Consider the following 27,135-nt stretch of genomic DNA (forward strand, 5'->3'; position numbering starts at 1 on the left):
TGCCGGTGGACATGGCAGACTGAGAGACGGTGGGAGATGGTATTGTTGCCGCCGGTGCCCTAGATGCAGTGTTTCCTACTACGAAACTGGAGATTCCCTGACCCTGACTGCTTTGGCCTGGCAAAGAAACCTGCACAGATACTGCAGGTGGTGTAGAAAATGGTGGCCCTACACTGCCGGAAGGGATGTTGCGTTGATGAGTAGCTTCATTGGCCGAGGGTGCTACAACCTTAAGGGACGTTTGGTAGTTAGTCCAAGCTTGCAAATGCATGGTGGTTAAATGTCTATGCATGCAACTTGTATTGAGACTTTTCAGATTCTGCCCTCTGCTTAAGGTAGTTGAACATTTTTGACAGATGACTTTGTGCTGATCAATTGGATGTTGTTTAAAAAAATGCCAGACTGCACTCTTTCTAGCATCGGATACCTTTTCAGGCATTGCAGACTGAGCTTTAACCGGATGGCCACGCTGTCCTCCAACAGGTTTTGACTTTGCCACGCGTTTTGGGCAAGATACGGGCCCGGCAGATGGAACCTGTTGCGATGTTGATGCCTGCTGCGGCCCCTCCTCCTCCGCTTCAGAACTGCTGCCGCCTGCACCCTGTTCCCCCAATGGCTGCCAATCGGGGTCAAGAACTGGGTCATCTATTACCTCTTCTTGTAGCTCGTGTGCAACTTCGTCTGTGTCACCGTGGCGGTCGGTGGTATAGCGTTCGTGATGGGGCAACATAGTCTCATCAGGGTCTGATTCTTGATCAGCACCCTGCGATGGCAATGTTGTGGTCTGAGTCAAAGGACCAGCATAGTAGTCTGGCTGTGGCTGTGCATCAGTGCACTCCATGTCAGATTCAACTTGTAATGGGCATGGACTGTTAACTGCTTCACTTTCTAAGCCAGGGACGGTATGTGTAAAGAGCTCCATGGAGTAACCCGTTGTGTCGCCTGCTGCATTCTTCTCTGTTGTTGTTTTTGCTGAAGAGGACAAGGAAGCGACTTGTCCCTGACCGTGAACATCCACTAACGACGCGCTGCTTTTACTTTTACCAGTTTCACGAGAGGAGGCAAAAGAGCTAGAGGCTGAGTCAGCAAGATAAGCCAAAACTTGCTCTTGATGCTCCGGCTTTAAAAGCGGTTTTCCTACTCCCAGAAAAGGGAGCGTTCGAGGCCTTGTGTAGCCAGACGACGAACCTGGCTCCACAGCTCCAGACTTAGGTGCAATATTTTTTTTCCCACGACCACCTGATGCTCCACCACTACCACTACCCTCATTACCAGCTGACAATGAACGCCCCCAGCCACGACCTCTTCCACCAGACTTCCTCATTGTTTTAAAAACGTAACCAAACTAACGGTATTTGTTGCAGTCACACAACTTACACGGTGAGCTATAACTTCAGTATGATTTAGCTACCCCTTTACAGGTGGGTGAGACCACAACGAAAATCAGCCACAATGTTACACACTCTGTTGTTGTTGGCAACAAATGAGATGGCACACACGCAGGACTGTCACTGAAGCGCAAATGTAAATATTTATCTCCCACTGATTTGTGTTTGTTTTTTTTAAAAGGGAGACTTCAGAAAAAAAAAAAATTAAAAAAAAATTATTTTTTACAGAAGAATTTATAAAACAAATAAAATGAAATGATTGTTTCAGGGAGAATTTAGAAAAAAAAAAAAAAAAAGGCTTTGTAGGGCCCACTGAGTGAGAGAGGACGCACACAGGAGTCAGGAGTGGCACACAAGCCCAGAGGCCAATATTAATCTCCCACCGATTGATTTAGTTATTTTTTTTGGTAGATTTTGGAACCCAAATCAAGCAAAAAAATTAATAGGCTTTCTATGGCCCACAATTGGGGAGAGAGAGAGAGATGGCACACCCAGGAGTCAAGACTGGCACACAAGCAGAAGGGGCAATATGAATCTCCCACAGATTTTTTTTTTTTTTTTTTTTTTCAGGGAGACTTTAGAGAAAAAAAAATACAAAAAAAAATGATTTTTTTCAGGAATAATTTAGAAACCAAAGAAAATAAAATGATTGTTTCAGGGAGAATTTAGAAAACAAATAAAACAAAAAATAGGCTTTCTAGGGCCCACTGAGTGACAGATGACGCACACAGGAGTCAGGAGTGGCACACAAGCCCAGAGGCCAATATTAATCTCCCACTGATTGATTTAGTGATTTTTTTTTTGGTAGATTTTGGAACCCAAATCAAGCAAAAAAATTAATAGGCTTTCTATGGCCCACTATTTGTGAGAGAGATGGCACGCTCAGGACTGGCACACAAGCCCAGAGGCCAATATTAATCTCCCATTTTTTTTTTTTCCAGGGAAAATTTATAAACCCAATAAAAAAAATAATAATAAATAGGCTTTCTATGGCCCACTATCTGAGAGAGAGAGATGGCACGCTTAGGACTGGCACACAAGCCCAAAGGCCAATATTAATCTCCCACTGATTGATTGATTGATTTTTTCAGGTAGAATTATGAACCCAAATCAACCAAAAAAATAAATAGGCTTTCTATGGCCCACTATTTGTGAGAAAGATGGCACGCTCAGGACTGGCACACAAGCCCAGAGGCCAATATTAATCTCCCACTTTTTTTTTTTTTTCCAGGGAAAATTTATAAACCCATTAAAAAAAACAAAAAAAAAAAATAGGCTTTCTATGGCCCACTATCTGAGAGAGAGAGATGGCACGCTTAGGACTGGCACACAAGCCCAAAGGCCAATATTAATCTCCCACTGATTGATTTATTGATTTTTTCAGGTAGAATTTAGAACCCAAATAAAGCAAAAAAAAAAAAAAATAGGCTTTCTATGGCCCACTGAGTGAGTGATGATGCACACAGGAGTCAGGAGTGGCACACAAGCCCTGAGGCCAATATTTTTCTCCCACTGATTGATGTAGTGATTTTTTCAGGTAGATTTTAGAACCAAAATCAAGCAAAAAAATAAATAGGCTTTCTATGGCCCACTGAGTGAGAGATGACACAGACAGGGATGGCACTCTAGCAGAAATGTCAATCTTAATCTCCCACAAAAAAAAAAAAAAAGGAACTGTCCTTCAATTACTATCTCCCTGCAGTAATCTCAGCCAGGTATGGCAGGCAGCAATAAGGAGTGGACTGATGCACAAATTAAATAAAAAGTGTGGACAAACAAACAAGATAGCTGTGCAGAAAGGAAGGAACAAGAGGATTTGTGCTTTGAAAAAAGCAGTTGGTTTGCACAGCGGCGTACACACAGCAATGCAGCTATCAGGGAGCCTTCTAGGGCAGCCCAATGAGCTACAGCGCTGAGGGGAAAAAAAAAAAAAATGTAGCTTCCACTGTCCCTGCACACCGAAGGTGGTGTTGGGCAGTGGAAATCGCTACAGCACAAGCGGTTTGGTGGTTAATGGACCCTGCCTAACGCTATCCCTGCTTCTGACGAAGCGGCAGCAACCTCTCCCTAAGCTCAGATCAGCAGCAGTAACATGGCGGTCGGCGGGAATGCCCCTTTATAGCCCCTGTGACGCCGCAGACAGCAAGCCAATCACTGCAATGCCCTTCTCTAAGATGGTGGGGACCAGGACCTATGTCATCACGCTGCCCACACTCTGCGTTTACCTTCATTGGCTGAGAAATGGCGCTTTTCGCGTCATTGAAACGCGACTTTGGCGCGAAAGTCGCGTACCGCATGGCCGACCACGCACAGGGGTCGGATCGGGTTTCATGAAACTCGACTTCGCCAAAAGTCGGCGACTTTTGAAAATGTTCGACCCGTTTCGCTCAACCCTATTGGCGCAGAATAAACGTCTTTTCATGACAATTGGGTCATTTTCATTTCAGACTCATTTTATTCAGGAATTGAATTTTCTTGCTTTATTGTATGACCTATCGGTTTTGTTTCCGTCAGTTCTTCCCTACACATTGTGGTGTTGAACGTCTCAAGTAAATCGGTTCATCCTCCCACAATATCTGAGAACTGAATTATTCTGCTGAAAGCTGAAATCTGCAACAGGTTAGGGACACAGAAAATACAAAATCCTGCCGTGTCTGCTGACGGCACGGCTCTGCCACTGGTTTACTGAACATCTCTTGTGTCCTGCCATTATTGATCTGGGAGCACTCCACCTCCAATTCTCGATACATACAGTATCACTATCTAATATTATCGTGATTGAGGCACTGACTGATTCCTGACGTTGCTACATAGTGCTTGTGTCCATCACATACAGAGAACGTTCCGTACCTGGCGCCGATTCCGTTCTGCACCATCCACATCACATGACAGATGAGCAGAATTGGACATTGTTATTTATAATAAACTGAATATCATTATCCATTTCCAGATCCACACATGACTGATGTCTCCGGTGGACGTAAAAAAAAAAATAACGTTAAGCCAAAAGCAGCGGCTCTCCATCACTCATTACTGTGATTTATGTATTTTTTAGGCATTCTTCAGGAGCAGGATGGGTCTAATTAGCAAGTGGTGCATAAAGAGAGGCCGATACGGTGTAACCGGAGCCTGGAATGATTAATTGCATTGTCTGCATTTCTATAAGACACCACATATTTATAGTGGGGCTGTTTTATATGTGTCACATCATGATACCTGTTCTATATATATTTAGGCAATGCAGCGGAAAGTGATAAAACATTGATTTTTCTTGTTGACACAATGAGGTTTATATTGTACATATGGTTACAATGTATCAGTTTATACCCACATTGTAGAGCCCTGGGAGGATTCATTGATCTGTGATCACTGTAGTAAAGAAACTGCGAGTCTTTGAGTGTCCTTGAGTAGGAAACAAAGCAAGAAATTGAAAGAAAGTGGAATATTTGCCTGTTCATGGGAAGCCAGTATTACACTAAGACAAAAATTCATAAAAAAAAACAGTAATAGAAACCGCATCCTGATGTGTACGGTCGTCTTTAGTGGCACCATAACTTCCAGCTTTCTACAACCTGCTTTTAGGCTGCTGTTTTTTTTTCTCGTCATATTAAGTATCCCCATTAAATCCATTGATCGTTCATCACATTATTTTCTATAGGTTTCAAAAACATTTAGATACAAACAATATAAATCCAAAAAAACTGTCTTCCAAGAAAATAAATGCCATCATTGGGACGTATCTTATCATTGATTGTGTAACGCAAAAGATAATGAGATCCACCATGTTGATCGAGGTAACAGAACAATATGATGAAAAATTGATTGTGAAATTATTTATAGGAAGCTCTGGATCTAGATAACCCTGGTGATGGGATAAATCTGGACTTGTCAATAGCGGTTAATGGTGAATCCCCCAAATGTTGAGTAGGGAAGTTGCGGAGAGGATAGACTGTTCGCCATACTGCCCAAGTCTCCTTGAATATCCAAGAGGATTTGGGGAAAAGGGGAAACCTGCGGAACTCTCAGAAGAGTTGGCAAATTTCCCAGCTGCTAACTAAAACCCCCTTGAAACCTCCTAAAATCGAAGGTTTCCAGTGTCTTATCCCAGGATGCATTACCATTCTTTGCGCTTTCAAGAGGAGGAGTGTGGCCCCAAATGGAAACAGACTTTCCTGCAAAAAATTTGCAGCTCTACTCAACAAACCAAGTTATTTTTCTTGATCTAGAACCTGACAAAATTGGCATGTGTGAAATGTGTTGGCCCGTTTTGAAGCTGTAATTTTTAAACATTCAACTTGGAATATAGTAAAAGGCTACATACACTTTTGCACAGTTTTTATGATTATTAATTTATCTTGAAAATGTAAAGTCAAACAACTTTCAAAATAGTTATTAAAAAATGTTCTTCAGTTTTGCTGCTGAAGAGTGTTCATGTCTATTAGGGATAAGAAATGTGCTCGGTGATTCTTGGAAATCACTTGAGTATCTCGGCACATGGCGAGTATTGGCAGGTGCTCAAATTTGAAACTCGAATCCTTGCCCCGCATCGTTGACACCTGTTACACAGCCAGTCAGCATGCGGTGATTGCCCGCGACTCAGTGTAATGCCGTAGCCATCTTGGTAGTGGCATTATTGTGATTGGCTGGCCGTATGACATTATTATCGGTTATAACAGGACAGGCACTGTCACACTCGCCACACTGATTCCATTGCACAGCTCAGAGACACTTGTGATTGAAAGGAGAGAGTGCTTGTCCAGACCTGTGTGCACTGGTGCTTAAACTGCACCTTCATAATAACTGCTCTTCTAACGGCTAATTTTGTGCTTTGCTGTTTGTATCAGATATATTCTACATTTAGCCTAGTGAGGGACAGCTCCAAGAGCAGGGGAAGTGGCAAAATACAGTCTCTAGGCAGGGGTAAGGGTTTGCAGTCCATTGCTAAATATATACAGTATATGCTGCACATAACCACATTTTTTTGGGGGGAGGGGATAATGAATATATTTTCATCCACAGAGTTTTATGTGCTTTGTGGTACATTTACGTGGTATATAACATTCCAAAAAAGCATTTTTTTCTGGATTCAATTACACATCTGTAGAGCATTACATGCTCTGGGGTACATTGCGGTAGTGTATACCCCTCTAAAAAAGCATTGAAATATTTATCTGGATTAAATTACTCATCCACATAATATTACGTGCTCTGTGGTACATTTCGGTGGTATAGAACTCTCCAAAAAAGCATTGACAAATTTTTATAGATTTAATTATTCATCCATAAAGTATTGAGTTCTTTGTGGTATATTTTGGTGGCATATAAGTCGTTCCCGCCTTATACCGTCACGTCTCCAGGAATATCACCCACCGTCACGTCTCCAGGAATATCACCCATGCCCTTACTAATTCAGTTACTGAGGTTGTACACTTAACAACCAACATGTGGACAGGCGCTTGAGGCCAGAGATGCTACAATTCTGTGATGCCACTGTGGGTGAACATTGAAGAGGCTGAAGTTGAGACCCACCCTGGCATGGCACATGTACTACCGACGCTGAGGATTGCTGGTCCTACTTCTAGCAGGGTTTCCTCCACCTAATACATCAGTTCCTGCATGCCTTCCTGCTCTTCCTCATCCTCCATCTCCAATGTGCTATCCCAGAGCACATCATCCACATCAGATGGAAGCTCTACAACACTGCCTCAGCAAAGCAGCAACAGACTCTACTTTAGCTATTTTGTCTAGGAGACAAACCCCACACCACGTCACAGTTATTGAAAGGAATAACAGACCATACAGCTCTCTGGCTCTCGCCATTGAACCTATAACCAGGCATGGTCGTGTGTGATAATGGCCATAACCTAGTGGAGGCTGTGATGCTTGGTAAGTTCACACATGTACCATGCTTAGTCCACGGGCTCATCTTGGTAGTTCAGTGATTTCTAAAAACCTACACATATTTGCTAAAGCTTCTGGTCAAGGTACACCATTTCAGCAGCCGTTTCCACAAGTCTGCTCCAGCTGCCGCTGCTCTGGCAGTGCTGCAGCAGTGCATGCAAGTACCATCTCACCGACTGGTGTACGAAGTCACCATGCATGGAACTCCACACTGCACTTGCTGGCAAGGCTTTGTGAGCAGCAGAGGCCAGTTGTGGAATTCCAGCTCCAAGACACCTGTCGGTATTCTGGTCAGCCTCTGCACATAACAACTGAAGAGTAGGCATGGATGCTTGACATTTGGGTGGTTCTCCAAGACTTTGATGACTCCACAAAGATGGTAAGCCATAGCCACCGCAACTATCCCTCTTCTGTGCCTACTTAAACAGTCACTGCTGTGCTTGCGGACCAGGTGGAGGTGGAGGAAGACATGAGACAGAGAGATACTACCCAGCCCAGCCTCATCTCATCTGCTCAGCATGGATTGGGTAACAATGAGGACGTGAAGGCTGAGGAGAAGGAGGAGGAACAGGAGCTGGCTGAAAGCGTAACAGAGGCTAGTACCCACACAACCTTCGTCCGATCTGTACTACATGATTGGGATGATGAGCTGAATAAGGAGGAAGAGGAGGAGGGGGAGGAAAGGGAAAGTCTTGATCATGGTGGAGACAGGGAAGTGTTGGCTTTAGGAACCTTGGCAGGTATGGCAGACTTTATATACCACTGCTTTTCCCGTGACCCTCGCGTTACATACATAGTGGCCAAAAAAAAAGTAATGCTTGTTCACCCTGCTAGACCCATGCTACAATGAGAACCTTGCATCTCTTTCCTGAGGTGGAGAGGTCTACTAAAATGGTGCTATACCAGAAGGTCATTATGGAAAATATGTTGGAAAAATTCCTTTCAGAAAACACCAGCGGCAGGGGGCAAGCTTCCTTTCCCAACCAAGGAGGAGAGGTGAGGGAGACACACAGCAAATGCAGGGGTACACTGTCAAAGGGCGGAGCCAATTTCATTACACCTTCCCAGCGTCCTGCCCTGATGACCGAGTATTTTTGACAAGGATGGAAAATTGTTACAGAAAGTCAAGGAATACTTGCTTGACAAAACCAGCATACTCCCCAAGGTCCTTTGCCACCTTCTGCTATTGGATCTCAAAGCTTAACACCTGGCATAAGCTGTCCTCCTATGCCTTAGGAGAGTTGTGCTGCTCTAGAGACTTGTCTTAGCTGGTTATTAGTGCAGCCAGCAGGTCAAAACAGACAGACACTTTTACCTGTCAACAGAAAGTGCTAACAGGCTCACTCTGATAAAAATGAGCAAAGCTTGGATTAGCCCCAACTTTTCCACACCACCAGATTACAGCAGCACATAAAGTAGTTTTAATCTTTAATATTTGAATAAGACCTACCAGTTGTTGCCGTCAAGGGTCTATGGATTAACCTACTTTGTTCAAAGTCTTTGAGTACATCAAATAGACTTTCAAAATATTCTAATGGGCCCTCCAGTGTTTGCCTTCAATGTTCTATGGATGACTATTATTCTCCTTATATTTTTTTCATAGTTTAGCACTTTGTTCAGAGCCTTTATAAGTGTAGGATCACATCACCTCACTTTCTTAATATTTTAATGAGGCCCTTCAAGTGTTGCTTTCATAGGTGTATGGATGACCCTGCTTGTAATTTTTGGCAGGCTTTGCACTATGTAGAACTTTTATGAGTATAGGAGTACCACAACTATAGTGTGTTAACAATATTTGAACAGTTGGTGCTTTCAAGGGTGCATGGATGACCTTGTTTGTAATTTTTGGAAGGCTTTGCACTTTGTGCATAATCTTTATGAGTTGAGGAGTACCACTACTTGACAATTTTTACAGAATGCGTATGAGGCCCTCCTTTATGTCTAATACATGGTGTATGAGTCCCCCTTCCATCACATTTTTGACAGTTCTTGCTTCCTTCATAAATTACATTGAAATTTTCAATTTTGTAATAAAAAAATTTATTTTAATTATAATTTTTTTTAAAATCCTTTTCCCATTTTCTTAACTTTTTTTCCTGTAATCTCCAATTTCTCATAAATTTTGAATGTTTTATTGTCAGCCCTTAAACTGGAGTAAAATGTGAGACACCATTGTTCTCAGAAGAGATCTGGCTGTCAGAGATGCTTCCACAGGTCTTCCCCACGCTGCTGTTCTTCTTCCATTCAGCACATTTCCCATCCATTTCTACATTTTCATTCCCCACCCAAGACCTCCTTGTAGAGTCTGCCGTAAAAATGTTTGGAATTCCCATTTACTCCCATTATATAAGCATTTTATAATCTATATGCAAAAATGTTACAAATCTATCAGAACTCCAGATCTTTTTTTCTGATAGTTATCTCTCTCTTTTCTTTTCTAAAGGTACCGTCACACTAAGCGACGCTGCAGCGATACCGACAACGATCCGGATCGCTGCAGCGTCGCTGTTTGGTCGCTGGAGAGCTGTCACACAGACCGCTCTCCAGCGACCAACGATGCCGGTAACCAGGGTAAACATCGGGTTACTAAGCGCAGGGCCGCGCTTAGTAACCCGATGTTTACCCTGGTTACCAGCGTAAAAGTAAAAAAAAAAAACAAACACTACATACTTACCTTCCGCTGTCTGTCCCTCTGCGCTCTGCTTCTCTGCCCTGTGTAAGTACAGCGGCCGGAAAGCAGAGCGGTGACGTCACACACGCCGATTCAGCGATGTCAGCAGGAAGTCCAGCGACGAAATAAAGTGCTGGACTTTCTGCAGCGACCAACGACATCACAGCAGGATTCTGATCATTGCTGCGTGTCAAACTGAACGATATCGCTAGCCAGGATGCTGCAACGTCAGGGATCGCTAGCGATATCGTTTAGTGTGACGGTACCTTAAGTGTTAAAGAGAGCAGCAGGGAGGGCGATGGGATTTACACAGATCTCCACCACATGGAGAGAAGGGAAACCATCTATGGTCTCATGGAAGGCACATAAAACAGTCTGTGGATATGAAGGAAAGCAGAAGAAGAGAAAATATGTGTATAGTATTACAATTGTGCTCACATCCAGCCTATATTAGAGAGACAAACAAATCTCCCATCCAGCCTATGTTACTGGGAGAGACACACAGATCTCACATCCAGCCTATATTACTGGGAGAGACATACAGAGCTCACATCCAGCCTATATTACTGGGAGAGACATACAGAGCTCACATCCAGCCTATATTACTGGGAGACACACAGAGCTCACATCCAGCCTATTTTACTGGGGGAGACACACAGACCTTACATCCAGCCTATATTACTGGGAGTGACACACAGGCCTCACATCCAGCCTATATTACTGGGAGAGACACATAGATCTCACATCCAGCCTATATTACTGGGAGAGACACTCAGGCCTCATATCCAGCCTATATTACTGGGAGAGACACGCAGGCCTCACATCCAGCCTATATTACTGGGAGAGACAAACAAATCTCCCATCCAGCCTGTATTACTGGGAGAAACACACAGACCTCACATCCAGCCTATATTACTAGGAGAGACACACAGACCTCACATCCAGCCTATATTACTGGGAGAGACACGCAGGCCTCAAATCCAGCCTATATTACTGGGAGAGACACACAGGCCTCAAATCCAGCCTATATTACTGGGAGAGACACCCAGATCTCACATCCAGCCTATATTACTGGGAGAGAAATATAGACCTTACATCCAGCCTATATTACTGGGAGAGAAATATAGACCTTACATCCAGCCTTTATTACTGGGAGATACATACACAGATCTCACATTCAGCCTATATTACTGAGAGAGACACACAGATCTCACATCCAGCCTATATTACTGGGGGAGACACACAGACCTTACATCCAGCCTATATTACTGGGAGTGACACACAGGCCTCACATCCAGCCTATATTACTGGGAGAGACACACAGATCTCACATCCAGCCTGTATTACTGGGAGAGACAAACAAATCTCCCATCCAGCCTATGTTACTGGGAGATACACACAGAGCTCATATCCAGCCTATATTACTGGGAGAGACACTCAGGCCTCATATCCAGCCCATATTACTGGGAGAGACACGCAGGCCTCACATCCAGCCTATATTACTGGGAGAGACAAACAAATCTCCCATCCAGCCTGTATTACTGAGAGAAACACACATACCTCACATCCAGCCTATATTACTGGCAGAGACACACAGACCTCACATCCAGCCTATATTACTGGGAGAGACACACAGACCTCAAATCCAGCCTATATTACTGGGAGAGACACCCAGATCTCACATCCAGCCTATATTACTGGGAGAGAAATATAGACCATACATCCAGCCTATATTACTGGGAGAGACACACTGATCTCACATCCAGCCTATATTACTGGGAGAGACACACAGATCTCACATCCAGCCTATATTACTGGGGGAGACACACAGAGCTCACATCCAGCCTATATTACTGGGAGAGACACACAGGCCTCAAATCCAGCCTATATTACTGGGAGGGACACACAAATCTCCCATCCAGCCTATGTTACTGGGAGAGACACACAGACCTCACATGCAGCCTATATTACTGGGAGAGACATAAAGACCTCACATCCAGCCTATATTACTGGGAGAGACACACAGAGCTCACATCCACCTTATATTACTGGGATAGACACACACACCTCACATCCAGCCTATATTACTGGGAGAGACACACAGAGCTCACATCCAGCCTATATTGTTGTGAATTCTGTTGTTGAACTCCCTCCTGTGGTCGTGAATGGTACTTCGGCGAGTTCTGTCCATGGACTCCCTCTGGTGGCTGTGAGTGAAGCTGCTGCTTCTGAGGTTCCTTACACAGGTGACGTGGTTTATCTTTTGGTTGACTGCTCTATTTAACTCCACTCAGATCGTTACTCCATGCCAGCTGTCAATGTTCCTGTGCTGGTTCAGTTCGTTCTTGGATCTTTCTGGAGACCTGTCTCTTCCTGCAAGAAGCTAAGTCCCCGTTTGTTATTTTCTGTTAATGGTTTCCTAGTCCAGCTTGCTTTCATGATTTTGTCTTGCTAGCTGGAAGCTCTGGGATGCAGGGTGGCGCCTCCGCACCGTGAGTCGGTGCGGGGGTCTTTTTGCACACTCTGCGTGGTCTTTTGTAGTTTTTGTGCTGACCGCAAAGATACCTTTCCTATCCTCTGTCTATTTAGTTAGTCTGGCCTCCCTTTGCTAAACCTGTTTCATTTCTGTGTTTGTGACTTTCATCTTTACTCACAGTTAATATTTGTGGGGGGCTGCCTTTTCCTTTGGGGAAATTTCTCTGAGGGAAGGTAGGCTTTATTTTCTATCTCTAGGGCTAGCTAGTTCTTAGGCTGTGCCGAGGCATCTAGGCCTGTTAGGTACGCTCCACGGCTATTTCTAGTGTGTGTGATAGGATTAGGGATTGCGGTCAGCAAAGTTCCCACTTCCCAGAGCTTGTCCTGTGAGTTTAACCATCAGGTCATTCCTGGTGCTCCTAACCACCAGGTCATAACAGTACAGCTGGCCAAAAGTATTAATGCATCTCAATAGAGGGATAAGAGAAGCTCTGAGACCATTTTTTTTTCTTTGCACTGTGTTTTGTCTTTCTTTTCCCCTAAACCTTTGGGTGGTTCAGGACACAGGTGTAGATATGGACATTCAAGGTCTGTCCTCTTGTGTGGATCATCTCACTGCAAGGGTACAAAACATTCAAGATTTTATGGTTCAGAATCCGATGTTAGAGCCTAGAATTCCTATTCCTGATTTATTTTCTGGGAATAGATCTAAGTTTCTGAATTTCAAAAATAATTGTAAACTGTTTCTAGCTTTGAAACCCCGCTCCTCTGGTGACCCCGTTCAACAAGTAAAAATCATTATTTCTTTGTTGCGTGGTGACCCTCAAGACTGGGCATTTTCCCTTGCGCCAGGAGATCCTGCATTGCGTGATGTTGATGCGTTTTTTCTGGCGCTTGCATTGCTTTATGATGAACCAAATTCAGTGGATCAGGCAGAGAAAATCTTGCTGTCTTTGTGTCAGGGTCAGGATGAAGCGGAGGTGTACTGTCAGAAGTTTAGAAAGTGGTCTGTGCTTACTCAGTGGAATGAGTGTGCCCTGGCGGCAATTTTCAGAAAGGGTCTTTCGGAAACCCTTAAGGATGTCATGGTGGGATTTCCCACGCCTGCTGGTCTGAATGAGTCTATGTCCTTGGCCATTCAGATCGATCGGCGCTTGCGTGAGCGCAAAGCTGTGCACCATCTGGCGGTATTCTCTGAGCATAGGCCTGAGCCTATGCAGTGTGATAGGACTTTGACCAGAGCTGAACGGCAAGAACACAGACGTCGGAATGGGCTGTGTTTTTACTGTGGTGATTCCACTCATGCTATCTCCGATTGTCCTAAGCGCACTAAGCGGTTCGCTAGGTCTGCCACCATTGGTACTGTACAGTCTAAATTTCTTTTGTCCGTTACTCTGATTTGCTCTCTGTCGTCCTATTCTGTTATGGCATTTGTGGATTTAGGCACTGCCCTGAATTTGATGGACTTGGAGTTTGCCAGGCGCTGTGGTTTTCTCTTGGAGCCCTTGCAGTATCCTATTCCATTGAGAGGAATTGATGCTACGCCTTTGGCCAAGAATAAGCCTCAGTACTGGACTCAATTGACCATGTGCATGGCTCCTGCACATCAGGAGGATATTCGCTTTTTGGTGTTGCATAATCTGCATGATGTGGTCGTTTTAGGGTTACCATGGCTACAGGTCCACAACCCAGTATTGGATTGGAAATCAATGTCTGTGTCCAGCTGGGGTTGTCAAGGGGTACATGGTGATGTTCCATTGCTGTCAATTTCATCTTCCACTCCTTCTGAAGTCCCTGAGTTTTTGTCGGATTACCAGGATGTATTTGATGAGCCCAAATCCGGTGCCCTACCTCCTCATAGGGATTGTGATTGTGCTATTGATTTGATTCCTGGTAGTAACATAGTAACATAGTAACATAGTTAGTAAGGCCAAAAAAAGACATTTGTCCATCCAGTTCAGCCTATATTCCATCATAATAAATCCCCAGATCTACGTCCTTCTACAGAACCTAATAATTGTATGATACAATTATGATATGATGGTATGATACAAGTTTCCTAAGGGTTGACTGTTCAATTTATCGGTGCCAGAACACGCCGCTATGCGGAGTTATATAAAGGAATCCTTGGAGAAGGGTCATATTCGCCCGTCGTCTTCACCATTGGGAGCAGGGTTCTTTTTTGTGGCCAAGAAGGATGGCTCTTTGAGACCTTGTATTGATTACCGCCTCCTTAATAAGATCACAGTCAAATTTCAGTATCCTTTGCCGATCCTGTCTGATTTGTTTGCTCGGATTAAGGGGGCTAGTTGGTTCACCAAGATAGATCTTCGAGGGGCGTACAATCTTGTGCGAATTAAACAGGGCGATGAATGGATCACAGCATTTAATACGCCCGAGGGCCATTTTGAGTACCTGGTTATGCCATTCGGGCTTTCTAATGCTCCATCTGTGTTTCAGTCCTTTATGCATGACATCTTTCGAGAGTACCTGGATAGATTCATGATTGTATATTTGGATGACATTTTGGTCTTTTCGGATGATTGGGAGTCTCATGTGAAGCAGGTCAGAATGGTGTTCCAGGTCCTTCGTGCAAATTCCTTGTTTGTGAAGGGGTCAAAGTGTCTCTTTGGAGTTCAGAAGGTTTCATTTTTGGGTTTAATTTTTTCCCCTTCTACTATCGAGATGGACCCTGTTAAAGTTCAGGCCATTTATGATTGGACTCAGCCGACATCTGTGAAGAGCCTGCAGAAGTTCCTGGGCTTTGCTAATTTTTACCGTCGCTTCATCACTAATTTTTCTAGTATTGCTAAACCGTTGACTGATTTGACCAAGAAAGGTGCTGATGTGGTCAATTGGTCCTCTGCGGCTGTGGAGGCTTTTCAGGAGTTGAAGCGTCGTTTTTCTTCTGCCCCTGTGTTGTGCCAGCCAGATGTTTCACTCCCGTTTCAGGTCGAGGTTGATGCTTCTGAGATTGGAGCAGGGGCTGTTTTGTCGCAAAGAAGTTCTGATGGCTCGGTGATGAAACCATGTGCCTTCTTCTCTAGAAAATTCTCGCCTGCTGAGCGCAATTATGATGTTGGCAATCGAGAGTTGTTGGCCATGAAGTGGGCATTCGAGGAGTGGCGACATTGACTTGAAGGAGCTAAACATCGCGTGGTGGTCTTGACGGATCACAAGAATTTGACTTATCTCGAGTCTGCCAAACGGTTGAATCCTAGACAGGCTCAATGGTCGCTCTTTTTCTCCCGTTTTGATTTTGTGGTTTCATACCTTCCGGGATCTAAGAATGTGAAGGCTGATGCCCTGTCAAGGAGTTTTGTGCCTGACTCTCCGGGTGATCCAGAGCCGGCGGGTATTCTTAAAGAGGGGGTAATTTTGTCTGCCATCTCCCCTGATTTGCGGCGCGTGCTGCAGAAGTTTCAGGCTGATAGACCTGACCGTTGCCCAGCGGAGAGACTGTTTGTCCCTGATAGATGGACTAGTAGAGTTATCTCTGAGATTCATTGTTCGGTGTTGGCTGGTCATCCTGGAATCTTTGGTACCAGAGATTTGGTGGCTAGATCCTTTTGGTGGTCTTCTTTGTCTTGGGATGTGCGTTCTATTGTGCAGTCCTGTGGGACTTGTGCTTGGGCTAAGCCCTGCTGTTCTCGTGCCAGTGGGTTGCTTTTGCCCTTGCCGGGCCCGAAGAGGCCCTGGACGCACATTTCCATGGATTTTAATTCTGATCTCCCTGTTTCTCAAAGGATGTCGGTCATTTGGGTGGTTTGTGATCGCTTCTCTAAGATGGTCCATTTGGTACCCTTGTCTAAATTGCCTTCCTCCTCTGATTTGGTGCCATTGTTTTTCCAGCATGTGGTTCGTTTGCATGGCATTCCAGAGAACATCGTCTCGGACAGAGGTTCCCAGTTTGTTTCGAGGTTTTGGCGGTCCTTTTGTGCTAAGATGGGCATTGATTTGTCTTTTTCTTCGGCTTTCCATCCTCAGACTAATGGCCAAACCGAACAAACTAATCAGACTTTGGAAACATATCTGAGATGCTTTGTTTCTGCTGATCAGGATGATTGGGTGTCCTTCTTGCCTTTGGCTGAGTTCGCCCTTAATAATCGGGCCAGCTCGGCTACTTTAGTTTCTCCTTTTTTCTGTAATTCTGGTTTCCATCCTCGTTTCTCTTCAGGGCAGCTTGAGCCTTCGGACTGTCCTGGTGTGGATACGGTGGTGGACAGGTTGCAGCAGATTTGGACTCATCTGGTGGACAATTTGACATTGTCCCAGGAGAAGGCTCAACGTTTCGCTAACCACTGTGTTGGTCCCCGACTTCGTGTTGGGGATTTGGTTTGGTTGTCATCTCGTCATGTTCCTATGAAGGTTTCCTCTCCTAAGTTTAAGCCTCGTTTCATTGGGCCATATAAGATTTCTGAAGTTCTTAATCCTGTGTCATTTCGTTTGGACCTTCCAGCTTCTTTTGCCATCCATAATGTGTTCCATAGGTCGTTGTTGCGGAGATACGTGGCGCCTATGGTTCCCTTCGTTGATCCTCCTGCCCCGGTGTAGGTCGAGGGGGAGTTGGAGTATGTGGTGGAGAAGATTTTGGATTCTCGTGTTTCGAGACGGAAACTCCAGTACCTGGTGAAGTGGAAGGGTTATGGTCAGGAAGATAATTCCTGGGTTTTTGCCTCTGATGTTCATGCTGCTGATCTAGTTCGTGCCTTTCATTTGGCTCATCCTGATCGGCCTGGGGCCTCTGGTGAGGGTTCGGTGACCCCTCCTCAAGGGGGGGGTACTGTTGTGAATTCTGTTGTTGAACTCCCTCCTGTGGTCGTGAATGGTACTTCGGCGAGTTCTGTCTATGGGCTTCCTCTGGTGGCTGTGAGTGAAGCTGCTGCTTCTGAGGTTCCTTACACAGGTGACGTGGTTTATCCTTTGGTTGGCTGCTCTATTTAACTGCACTCAGATCGTTACTCCATGCCAGCTGTAAATGTTCCTGTTCTGGTTCAGTTCGCTCTTGGATCTTTCTGGAGACCTGTCTCTTCCTGCAAGAAGCTAAGTCCCCGTTTGTTATTTTCTGTTCATGGTTTTCTAGTCCAGCTTGCTTTCATGATTTTGTCTTGCTAGCTGGAAGCTCTGGGATGCAGGGTGGCGCCTCCGCACCGTGAGTCGGTGCGGGGGTGTTTTTGCACACTCTGCGTGGTCTTTTGTAGTTTTTGTGCTGACCGGAAAGATACCTTTCCTATCCTCTATTTAGTTAGTCTGGCCTCCCTTTGCTAAACCTGTTTCATTTCTGTGTTTGTGACTTTCATCTTTACTCACAGTTAATATTTGTGGGGGGCTGCCTTTTCCTTTGGGGAAATTTCTCTGAGGCAAGGTAGGCTTTATTTTCTATCTCTAGGGCTAGCTAGTTCTTAGGCTGTGCCGAGGCGTCTAGGCCTGTTAGGTACGCTCCACGGCTATTTCTAGTGTGTGTGATAGGATTAGGGATTGCGGTCAGCAAAGTTCCCACTTCCCATAGCTTGTCCTGTGAGTTTAACCATCAGGTCATTCCTGGTGCTCCTAACCACCAGGTCATAACACTGCATTCCTGGTAGAGACACACAAACCTCACATCCAGCCTATATTACTGGGAGAGACACACAGAGCTCACATCCAGCCTATATTACTGGGAGAGACACACAGAGCTCGCATCCAGCCTATATTACTGGGAGAGACACACAGAGCTCGCATCCAGCCTATATTACTGGGAGAGACACACAGACCTCAAATCCAGCCTATAATACTGGGAGAGACACCCAGATCTCACATCCAGCCTATATTACTGGGAGAGAAATATAGACCTTACATCCAGCCTATATTACTGGGAGAGACACACTGATCTCACATCCAGCCTGTATTACTGGGAGAGACACACAGATCTCACATCCAGCCTATATTACTGGAAGAGACACACAGACCATACATCCAGCCTATATTACTGGGAGAGACACACAGGCCTCAAATCCAGCCTATATTACTGGGAGAGACACACAAATCTCCCATCCAGCCTATGTTACTGGGAGAGACACACAGACCTCACATGCAGCCTATATTACTGGGAGAGACATACAGACCTCACATCCAGCCTATATTACTGGGATAGACATACAGATCTCACATCCAGCCTATATTACTGGGAGAGACACACAGAGCTCACATCCAGCCTATATTACTGGGAGAGACACACAGACCTCACATCCAGCCTATATTACTGGGAGAGACACACAGAGCTCACATCCACCTTATATTACTGGGATAGACACACACACCTCACATCCAGCCTATATTACTGGGAGAGACACACAGAGCTCACATCCAGCCTATATTCCTGGTAGAGACACACAAACCTCACATCCAGCCTATATTACTGGGAGAGACACACAGAGCTCGCATCCAGCCTATATTACTGGGAGAGACACACAGACTTCAAATCCAGCCTATATTACTGGGAGAGACACCCAGATCTCACATCCAGCCTATATTACTGGGAGAGAAATATAGACCTTACATCCAGCCTATATTACTGGGAGAGACACACTGATCTCACATCCAGCCTATATTACTGGCAGAGACACACAGACCATACATCCAGCCTATATTACTGGGAGAGACACACAGGCCTCAAATCCAGCCTATATTACTGGGAGAGACACACAAATCTCCCATCCAGCCTATATTACTGGGAGAGACACACAGAGCTCGCATCCAGCCTATATTGCTGGGAGAGACACACAGAGCTCGCATCCAGCCTATATTCCTGGTAGAGACACTCCCACAAAGAAAAAAAATCTGAAACTTAACCACTTGGTGACCAGGCCAAATTTTTCAAATCTGATCACTGTCATTATATGTGGTATTAACTCTAGAATGCTTCAACATATCCTATTGATTTTGAGATTTTTTCATGGCACATTATAATTTATGATAATGGTAAATTTAGGTGACATGCTTTGTGTTTATCTATAAAAAAAAAATCAGGCATTTGCCAAAAATGTAAAAAAAAAAGTTTCAATTGTCTATCTTTGAATGATTATCCCTTTAATCCAGATAGTCACCCCACACAAAAACATTACTAAATAATATTTCCCACATGTCTGCTTTACATCAGCATCATTTGTAAAATGTTCTTTTATTTTGTTAGCCGTTTAGGAGGTTTAAAAATGTAGCAGTCATTTTTCATTCTTTCAAAGAAATTGACTTTGTTAACCATTTATATGATATAGTCATTATTGACATCAGCATCTAAGGGGTTAAACAGATATGGATGATGGCTGATGCAGCTAGTTGTCAGCTCTAGTGGACAGCCGACAGCTGCGGGATTGTCGCCTGTATAGGGAGGCTATTCCCTTATATCTCAGGACATTAAACAGACGTATTGGCTGTCATTAATCAGGCTGCAACCTAAATATTAGGAAGTCTGAAAATGAATGAAGAAGTTTATAATACTGACATTTCCTGGAATTGTATTAACTAAATGTTAATACACATGATGAGAGCATTATACTGCCTCTGTACAAATCCCTAGTTAGACCGCACATGGAGTACTGTGTCCAGTTTTGGGCACCGGTGCTCAGGAAGGATATAATGGAACTAGAGAGAGTACAAAGGAGGGCAACAAAATTAATAAAGGGGATGGGAGAACTACAATACCCAGATAGATTAGCGAAATTAGGATTATTTAGTCTAGAAAAAAGACGACTGAGGGGCGATCTAATAACCATGTATAAGTATATAAGGGGACAATACAAATATCTCGCTGAGGATCTGTTTATACCAAGGAAGGTGACGGGCACAAGGGGGCATTCTTTGCGTCTGGAGGAGAGAAGGTTTTTCCACCAACATAGAAGAGGATTCTTTACTGTTAGGGCAGTGAGAATCTGGAATTGCTTGCCTGAGGAGGTGGTGATGGCGAACTCAGTCGAGGGGTTCAAGAGAGGCCTGGATGTCTTCCTGGAGCAGAACAATATTGTATCATACAATTATTAGGTTCTGTAAAAGGACGTAGATCTGGGGATTTATTATGATGGAATATAGGCTGAACTGGATGGACAAATGTCTTTTTTCGGCCTTACTAACTATGTTACTATGTTACTATGTTACTATGTAAATGTAACCAATAATGTGTAAAGTATTTTTTCCATGTCGGAGTTATGAGAGCAGAGGACATTAGGCTGACATTCATTATACATGAATCTGCTTATAATGCACTGTGGGGCTTTTATAGTGAAGCCATAAAGATTGGGTCGGGGTTTTCTGCTCTGTTACTTTGTTTCCTTGCATTGTGACAGCTGCAGCAATGTTAATCATCGGCTTCTCATAGTCGTATTTCCTTTCATGCGCTCCTGACATCTGTAAGGATGGGTTACTCATATGGATTGAAAGGGAAGCATCTATATTAATGACCTGCGTGGATGTGACCTTGAGTGCGACATTGTTCTCAGAATTTACATCTCTCACTTCACTTACGCTGAAACTGTGAATCAAGGGTCAAAACCAGCCGGCAATCGAGTGGTCGGCTTCCACGGAATAACAGGTTGTTTTATGGAATATTACAAAGAAATTGCTTTTAGTGTTGCACTTGGAATCCATTATGTCTCCTCGTCGACCTAACAACGTATGTGACATGTTCACTTCATTCTAATGATAGGTTCTTTGTCTGCTCCGCTGATGATGGAAGCGAGATTGATTCATTGGCGGCTCTTAATCTTCTGTGCTAATAATGTGATTCGGTTCATGTTGTCCTAAATACTTGAGCACTGGGATGAGCAAAAGATCAGATAAAGGAACCTCACAACGAGGGCTATGAGTATGAGCAGTAGATGGAAGGCAACAATGTAACGAGACATGATTATTACTAATAATAACAGTTTATACAAAGAGCACTGTTCTCCCCAACAGACCCAATCTCTGGATAAGACCATTATATTATTCTATCGTGCACCATAAATGGGTAACTACTAGGGTTGAGCGAAACGGGTCGAACATTTTCAAAAGTCGCCGACTTTTGGCTAAGTCGGGGTTTCATGAAACCCGATCCGACCCCTGTGCGGGGTCGGCCATGCGGTACGCGACTTTCGCGCCAAAGTCGCGTTTCAATGACGCGAAAAGCGCCATTTCTCAGCCAATGAAGGTAAACGCAGAGTGTGGGCAGCGTGATGACATAGGTCCTGGTCCCCACCATCTTAGAGAAGGGCATTGCAGTGATTGGCTTGCTGTCTGCGACGTCACAGGGGCTATAAAGAGGCGTTCCCGCCGACCGCCATCTTACTGCTGCTGATCTGAGCTTAGGGAGAGGTTGCTGCCGCTTTGTCAGAAGCAGGGATAGCGTTAGGCAGGGTCCATTAACCACAAAACCGCTTGTGCTGCAGCGATTTGCACTGTCCAACACCACCCTCGGTGTGCAGGGACAGTGGAATTTTTTTTTTTTTTTTTTTTCCCCTCAGCGCTGTAGCTCATTGGGCTGCCCTAGAAGGCTCCCTGATAGCTGCATTGCTGTGTGTACGCCGCTGTGCAAACCAACTGCTTTTTTCAAAGCACAAATCCTCTTGTTCCTTCCTTTCTGCACAGCTATCTTTTTTGTTTGTCCACACTTTTTATTTCATTTGTGCATCAGTCCACTCCTTATTGCTGCCTGCCATACCTGGCTGAGATTACTGCAGGCAGGGAGATAGTAGCTGCCTGCCATACCTGGCTGAGATTACTGCAGGCAGGGAGATAGTAATTGTAGGACATTCCCTGTTTTTTTTTTTTTTTTTTTTTTGGTGGGAGATTAAGATTGGCAATTTGGCATTTCTGCTAGAGTGCCATCCCTGTGTGTGCCATCTCTCTCACATAGTGGGCCATAGAAAGCCTTTTCATTTTTCTGTATTTTTTTTTGTGGGGTGTATAAATTCTCCCTGATAAAAATACAGTGGGAGATTAATATTGGCCTTTGGGCTTGTGTGCCAGTCCTGAGTGTGCCATCTCTCTCACAAATAGTGGGCCATAGAAAGCCTATTTTATTTTTTTTTGGGTTTTATAAATTCTCCCTGAAAAAAAGGGAGATTAATATTGGCCTCTGGGCTTCTGTGCCAGTCCTGAGCGTGCCATCTGTGCCAGTCCTGAGCGTCCCATCTCTCTCACAAATAGTGGGCCATAGAAAGCCTATTTAATTTTTTTTTTGGTTTTATAAATTTTCCCTGAAAAAAGGGAGATTAATATTGGCCTCTGGGCTTGTGTGCCAGTTGTGAGCGTGCCATCTGTGCCAGTCCTGAGCGTGCCATCTCTCTCACAAATAGTGGGCCATAGAAAGCCTATTTAATTTTTTTTTTGGTTTTATAAATTTTCCCTGAAAAAAGGGAGATTAATATTGGCCTCTGGGCTTGTGTGCCAGTTGTGAGCGTGCCATCTGTGCCAGTCCTGAGCGTGCCATCTCTCTCACAAATAGTGGGCCATAGAAAGCCTATTTAAATATTTTTTTGGTTTTATAAATTCTCCCAGAAAAAAAGGGAGATTAATATTGGCCTCTGGGCTTCTGTGCCAGTTGTGAGCGTGCCATCTGTGCCAGTCCTGAGCGTGCCATCTCTCTCACAAATAGTGGGCCATAGAAAGCCTATTTAAATATTTTTTTGGTTTTATAAATTCTCCCAGAAAAAAAGGGAGATTAATATTGGCCTCTGGGCTTCTGTGCCAGTCCTGAGCGTGCCATCTGTGCCAGTCCTGAGCGTCCCATCTCTCTCACAAATAGTGGGCCATAGAAAGCCTATTTTATTTTTTTTTTGGGTTTCAGAAATTCTCCCTGGAAAAAAAAAGGGAGATTAATATTGCCCTTTGGGCTTGTGTGCCAGTACTAAGCGTTCCATCTCTCTCTCTCTCTCAGTCAGTGGGCCATAGAACGCATATTTTTGGTTTTATTTGTTTTCTAAATTCTCCCTGAAAAAATCATTTTATTTTATTTGGTTTCTAAATTCTTCCTGATAAAATCATATTTTTTTTATTATTTTTATTTCTAAAGTCTCCCTGAAAAAAAAAAAAAAAAAAAACAACCAAAAAAACAGTGGGAGATTAATATTGGCCTTTCTGCTTGTGTGCCAGTCTTGACTCCTGGGTGTGCCATCTCTCTCTCTCTCTCTCTCTCTCTCTCTCTCTCTCTCTCTCTCTCTCCAATTGTGGTCCATAGAAAGCCTATATTTTTTTTCCTTGATTTGGGTTCTAAAATCTACCAGAGAAAATAACTACATCAATCATTGGTAGAAAAATATTGGCCTCTGGGTTTGTGTGCCACTCCTGACTCCTGTGTGCGTCATCTCTCAGTCAGTGGGCCATAGAACGCCTATTTTTGGTTTTATTTGTTTTCTAAATTCTCCCTGAAAAAATCATTTTATTTTATTTGGTTTCTAAATTCTTCCTGATAAAATCATATTTTTTTTATTATTTTTTTTTCTAAAGTCTCCCTGAAAAAAAAAAAAAAAAACAGTGGGAGATTAATATTGGCCTTTCTGCTTGTGTGCCAGTCTTGACTCCTGGGTGCGTCATCTCTCAGTCAGTGGGCCATAGAACGCCTATTTTTGGTTTTATTTGTTTTCTAAATTCTCCCTGAAAAAATCATTTTATTTTATTTGGTTTCTAAATTCTTCCTGATAAAATCATATTTTTTTTATTATTTTTTTTTCTAAAGTCTCCCTGAAAAAAAAAAAAAAAAACAGTGGGAGATTAATATTGGCCTTTCTGCTTGTGTGCCAGTCTTGACTCCTGGGTGCGTCATCTCTCAGTCAGTGGGCCATAGAACGCCTATTTTTGGTTTTATTTGTTTTATAAATTCTCCCTGAAAAAATCATTTTATTTTATTTGGTTTCTAAATTCTTCCTGATAAAATCATATTTTTTTTATTATTTTTTTTTCTAAAGTCTCCCTGAAAAAAAAAAAAAAAAAACAACCAAAAAAAACAGTGGGAGATTAATATTGGCCTTTCTGCTTGTGTGCCAGTCTTGACTCCTGGGTGCGTCATCTCTCAGTCAGTGGGCCATAGAACGCCTATTTTTGGTTTTATTTGTTTTCTAAATTCTCCCTGAAAAAATCATTTTATTTTATTTGGTTTCTAAATTCTTCCTGATAAAATCATATTTTTTTTATTATTTTTTTTTCTAAAGTCTCCCTGAAAAAAAAAAAAAAAAAAACAACCAAAAAAAACAGTGGGAGATTAATATTGGCCTTTCTGCTTGTGTGCCAGTCTTGACTCCTGGGTGCGTCATCTCTCAGTCAGTGGGCCATAGAACGCCTATTTTTGGTTTTATTTGTTTTCTAAATTCTCCCTGAAAAAATCATTTTATTTTATTTGGTTTCTAAATTCTTCCTGATAAAATCATATTTTTTTTATTATTTTTTTTTCTAAAGTCTCCCTGAAAAAAAAAAAAAAAAAAACAACCAAAAAAAACAGTGGGAGATTAATATTGGCCTTTCTGCTTGTGTGCCAGTCTTGACTCCTGGGTGTGCCATCTCTCTCTCTCTCTCTCTCCAATTGTGGTCCATAGAAAGCCTACATTTTTTTTCCTTGATTTGGGTTCCAAAATCTACCAGAGAAAATAACTCCATCAATCATTGGTAGAAAAATATTGGCCTCTGGGCTTGTGTGCCACTCCTGATTCCTGTGTGCGTCATCTCTCACTCAGTGGCCCATAGAAAGCATATAGTTTGTTACATTTGTTTTCTAAATTCTCCCTGCAAAAATCTATTTTTTTTTTTTTGGGGGGTTTCTAAAGTGTTCCTGAAAAAAATAAAAATAAAAAAAAAATAATAGTGTGACATTAATATTAACATTTGTGCTTCAGTGACAGTCCTGCGTGTGGGGCATCTCTCTAATTTGCAGCCACCAAAAAAAGAGTGTGTAACATTGGGCCTGATTTTCGCTGTGGTCTCACCAACCTGTAAAGGGGTAGCTAAATCATACAGAAGTTATAGCTCACCGTGTAAGTTGTGTGACTGCAACAAATAACGTTAGTTTGGTTACGTTTTTAAAACAATGAGGAAGTCTAGTGGAAGAGGTCGTGGCCGGGGGCGTTCATTGTCAGCTGGTAATGAGGGTAGTGGTAGTGGTGGAGCATCAGGTGGTCGTGGGGGAAAAAATATTGCACCTAAGTCTGGAGCTGTGGAGCCAGGTTCGTCGTCCGGCTACACAAGGCCTCGAACGCTCCCTTTTCTGGGATTAGGAAAACCGCTTTTAAAGCCGGAGCAGCAAGAGCAAGTTTTGGCTTATCTTGCTGACTCAGCCTCTAGCTCTTTTGCCTCATCTCGTGAAACTGGTAAAAGTAAAAGCAGCGCGTCGTTAGTGGATGTTCACGGTCAGGGACAAGTCACTTCCTTGTCCTCTTCAGCAAAAACAACAACAGAGAAGAATGCAGCAGGCGACACAACGGGTTACTCCATGGAGCTCTTTACACATACCGTCCCTGGCTTAGAAAGTGAAGCAGTTAACAGTCCATGCCCATTACAAATTGAATCTGACATGGAGTGCACTGACGCACAGCCACAGCCAGACTACTATGCTGGTCCTTTGACTCAGACCACAACATTGCCCTCGCAGGGTGCTGATCAAGAATCAGACCCTGATGAGACTATGTTGCCCCATCACGAACGCTATACCACCGAACGACACGGTGACACAGACGAAGTTGCGCAGGAGGTACAAGAAGAGTTATTAGATGACCCAGTTCTTGACCCCGATTGGCAGCCATTGGGGGAACAGGGTGCAGGCGGCAGCAGTTCTGAAGCAGAGGAGGAGGAGGGGCCGCAGCAGGCATCAACATCGCCACAGGTTCCATCTGCCGGGCCCGTATCTTGCCCAAAACGCGTGGCAAAGCCAAAACCTGGTGGAGGACAGCGTGGCCATCCGGTTAAAGCTCAGTCTGCAATGCCTGAAAAGGTATCCGATGCTAGAAAGAGTGCAGTCTGGCATTTTTTTAAACAACATCCAATTGATCAGCGCAAAGTCATCTGTCAAAAATGTTCTACTTCCTTAAGCAGAGGTCAGAATCTGAAAAGTCTCAATACTAGTTGCATGCATAGACATTTAACCACCATGCATTTGAAAGCTTGGACTAACTACCAAACGTCCCTTAAGGTTGTTGCACCCTCGGCCAATGAAGCTAGTCATCAACGCAACATCCCTTCCGGCAGTGTAGGACCACCATTTAGCGCACCACCTGCTGTATCTGTGCAGGTATCTTTGCCAGGCCAAAGCAGTCAGGGTCAGGGAATCACCAGTTTCGTAGTAGGAAACACTGCATCTAGGGCACCGGCGGCAACAATACCATCTCCCACCGTCTCTCAGTCTGCCATGTCCACCGGCACCCCCGCTAGTTCCACGATCTCCAGCTCTCCAGTCCAGCTCACCCTACATGAGACTATGGTTAGAAAAAGGAAATACTTAGCCTCGCATCCGCGTACACAGGGTTTGAACGCCCACATAGCTAGACTAATCTCGTTAGAGATGATGCCCTACCGGTTAGTTGAAAGCGAAGCTTTCAAAGACCTGATGGACTACGCTGTACCACGCTACGAGCTACCCAGTCGACACTTTTTTTCCAGAAAAGCCATCCCAGCCCTCCACCAGCATGTTAAAGAGCGCATCGTCCATGCACTCAGGCAATCTGTGAGCACAAAGGTGCACCTGACAACAGATGCATGGACCAGTAG

The sequence above is a fragment of the Ranitomeya imitator genome, chromosome 2 (assembly GCF_032444005.1).
Source record: "Ranitomeya imitator isolate aRanImi1 chromosome 2, aRanImi1.pri, whole genome shotgun sequence".
Classification (NCBI taxonomy): domain Eukaryota; kingdom Metazoa; phylum Chordata; class Amphibia; order Anura; family Dendrobatidae; genus Ranitomeya; species Ranitomeya imitator.